A 3,456-nucleotide genomic window follows, 5' to 3' on the forward strand; every position below is an offset into this window, starting at 1 on the left:
AGTGCTTGGGCCCTGCACCCACATGGGAGACCAGGAGGAAGCACCTGGCTCCTGGCTTCGGATCGGCGCAGCACACGAGCCTTGGCGGCCATTTTGGGGGGTGAACCAACAGAAGGAAGGCCTTTCTCTCTGTCTCTCTCTCTCACTAACTCTGCATGTCAAAAAAAAAAAAAAGAGCTAAAGGTAATGAGGGCTACAACTTACTATGAAATGCATCAGAATAAGATGGATTGGTGGATAAAGAGAGGTGGATGGATTGATAGCTAAGTGAAAAAAAGAAAATATGTTATAGTGGCCAATGCTGTGGCATAGAAGGTTAAAGCCCTGGCCTGAAGCTCCGGCATCCCAATGTGTGCCAGTTTTAGTCCCAGCTGTTCCTATCCAGCTCTCTGCTATGGCCTGGAATAGCAGTAGAAGATGGCCCAACTCCTTGGGCCCCTGCCCACGTGGGAGACCCAGAGGAAGCTCCTGACTCCTGGCTTTGGATCAGTGCAGCTCCAGTCATTGTGGCCATCTGGGGCATGAACCAGCAAATGGAAGACCTCTCTCTCTGTCTCTACCTCTCTCTGTAACTCTTTCACATAAATAAAACAAATCTAAGAAAAAAAGAAAGTCTTTATAAACATGGTGGTGCAGGTATCTCTTAGATACACTGTGTTCAAGTCTTTTGGGTGTATACCCAGTAGTGGGATTGCTGGATCCTATGGCAGGTCTATTTCCAGTTTTTAAAGAAATCTCCATACTGTTTTCCACAGTGATGGTGCTAAATTACATTCCCTCCAATAGTGTATAAATGTCCCCCTTTCTCCACATCCCACCAGCTTTTGTTACTCTCAGCTTTTTGGATTTTAGCCATTCGGACAGAGGGGAAATGATATCTCATTGTGGTTTTGATTTGCATTTCCCTGATGGCTAGTGATGTTGAGCATTTTTTTCCTATATTTGCTGGCCATTTGTATTTCTTCTTTTGAGAACTGCATATGATGTCCTTTGTCTATTTCTAAACAATATCAGTAATTTTTGTTGTTATTGAGTTTTTTAAATTGCTAATATATTCTGGATATTAATCCTTTGTTGTATAGGTAGCTCGCAAATGTTTTTTTTCCCATTATGTTGGATGCATCTTCACTCAATTGATCATTTCCTTTGTTGTGCAAAAGCTTCTGCACTGTATAATCTCATTTGTTTAGTTTGGCTTTTTAAATTTTTATTAATATAAAGATTTTATGCATTCCATAGGCACAGCTCCAAGAAGACAATCACACTGTCCTCACTCCCCTGGTCCCCATTCCAATCATTTTAGAGAAGAGTGCCTGAACTGTATAGCAAGTACTGAAAAAGAGTCCTATGTGATTTTGTGTGATAAAGAACACTGCACATCAAGCAAGATGAAAGCTACCCCAGGGATTTAACGCAGAACACCTATGCAGCCACAATCAGCAGAGACACCCCATTTCCCATCTCCACTTGTTTCAGATGAAAGATTTCACTCAGCCCACCTGGTTCCAGCTTCTTGCAAGAAGAACCCAGCATGCTTCAGTTCTCATGGTGATGTCCAATTAACATATTTTACATTTTCTCAGCTTGTCATTGGGGCAGCACATGATTTTCTGGTGACATTGATGGAGAACATTTCAGAAGTGACTGAATTTATCCTCATGGGGTTAACAGATGTTCTGGAGTTGCAGGTCCCTATGTTTATAATTTTCACTCTCATTTACTTCACTACTCTGGTTGGGAACCTTGGGATGACAGTGTTGATTCTGTTGGACTCTCGACTGCACACTCCCATGTAGTTTTTACTCAGTAACCTCTCCCTGGTGGACTGTGTTTATGCCTCAGCTGTAACCCCCAAGGTAATGCTAGGGCTTCTCCCAGGAGATAAGATGATATCCTACAATGCGTGTGCTTCCCAGATGTTCTTCTTTGCAGCCTTTGCCACTACTGAAAGTTTCCTTTTGGCCTCCATGGCCTTTGACCGTCATACAGCAGTGTGTAAACCCCTGCATTACACCACCACCATGACAAGTACTGTGTGTCTCCTACTGGTCACTGGCTCCTACATCTCAGGACTTTTGCAATCTTCCATCCATGTCAGTTTGACTTTCCATCTCTCCTTCTGCCATTCTAATGTGGTTAATCACTTTTTCTGTGACATCCCCCCACTGCTGGCACTTTCTTGCTCTGATACATACACAAATGAGATTGTACTCTTTACACTGGCAGCATTCAATGTCTTTTTCACTCTCTTGGTTATCTTAAACTCTTATCTGCACATTGCTGTGGCTATCTTGAAGATGAATTCAGCTGAGGGACAGAAGAAGGCCTTTTCCACCTGTGCTTCCCACCTCATCACTGTTTCCATTTTTTATGGCACAATCATCTTCATGTACCTACAGCCAAATTCTGGTCATTCCATGGACACAGATAAAATGGCATCTGTGTTCTACACTATGGTCATCCCCATGCTGAACCCACTGGTCTACAGCCTGAGGAATAAAGAGGTCAAGAGTGCATTCACTAAGATTGTTGGAAAAGCAAGGTCTTCTTCATTCAGCTTACCCTGTTAATTATAAATTCCTTCTGAAACTTCAACCATGTGAAAATTCCATCAGACATCTAATGTCTAAGGATTTTTAAAATTTAATTATTTCTTATCTTTAATTTCTCTGAGCAGTTCCTTCACACATGAGACCTGTTCCATTTATGCTGTGGAAATGTTTAGTTTTGAGGAAATTTTGGATTCATTTTTTACCAGAAATAGGATGTGTCTTCTATTTAAAGATGGAGATTATAATCCTAGGTACTCTCTCACTATACCACACTGTTGCTGTGAAGTGTTTTACAGTTAAAATTCATATGTGTGTGATACCAGAGTTACAATTTCAATTCCTGGAATTCAAAAGAATTCCAAGATTTTTGAACATAGAATAAATCCACATTTCTAAGACATTGGTGCTCCAAAGAATCACTCTGAGAAACTATTTTGTTGTTTTTTAGAACAACAGAAATTTATTATTCACAGTTTTGGGGAACGGAAGTCTGAAATCAGAGCATCAGCAGGATCCTGCTCCCTTTGATGGTCCTGGGGAAGGATCTATTCCAGACGGGTTTCCTCGCTCCTGGTAGCCTCACGTATTTCTTTGTATGTGACCATCTTCTCCCTGAGTTTGTTACCTTTCCTCTAGACATGTCTGTGTGTCTAAATCTCATTTTTTACAAGGATACCAGTAATACTGGATTAGAGCCTCCTGTGATGACCTCATTTTAACATGATTATCTCTGTTTTTTTAACTTTTATTTAATAAATATAAATTTCAAAAGTACAACTTTTGGATTATAGCAATTTCCCCCCATAACCTCCCTCCCACCTGCAAAATCCCATCTCCTACTCCCTTTCCCATCCCACTCTTCATTAAGATTCATTTTTAATTATCTTTATGTACAGAAGATCAA

At 40.8% G+C, this 3,456-nt stretch overlaps 1 pseudogene; it reads left to right on the forward strand.

Moving 5' to 3' along the window:
- The first annotated feature begins 1,595 nt into the window (after positions 1-1,595).
- Positions 1,596-2,570, forward strand: LOC100341330 (olfactory receptor 5B12-like; annotated as a pseudogene).
- The last annotated feature ends 886 nt before the right edge of the window (positions 2,571-3,456 follow it).

Source organism: Oryctolagus cuniculus, chromosome 1 (assembly GCF_051225735.1).
Source record: "Oryctolagus cuniculus isolate XC-2025 breed Fujian yellow rabbit chromosome 1, ASM5122573v1, whole genome shotgun sequence".
Taxonomy (NCBI): Eukaryota; Metazoa; Chordata; class Mammalia; order Lagomorpha; family Leporidae; genus Oryctolagus; species Oryctolagus cuniculus.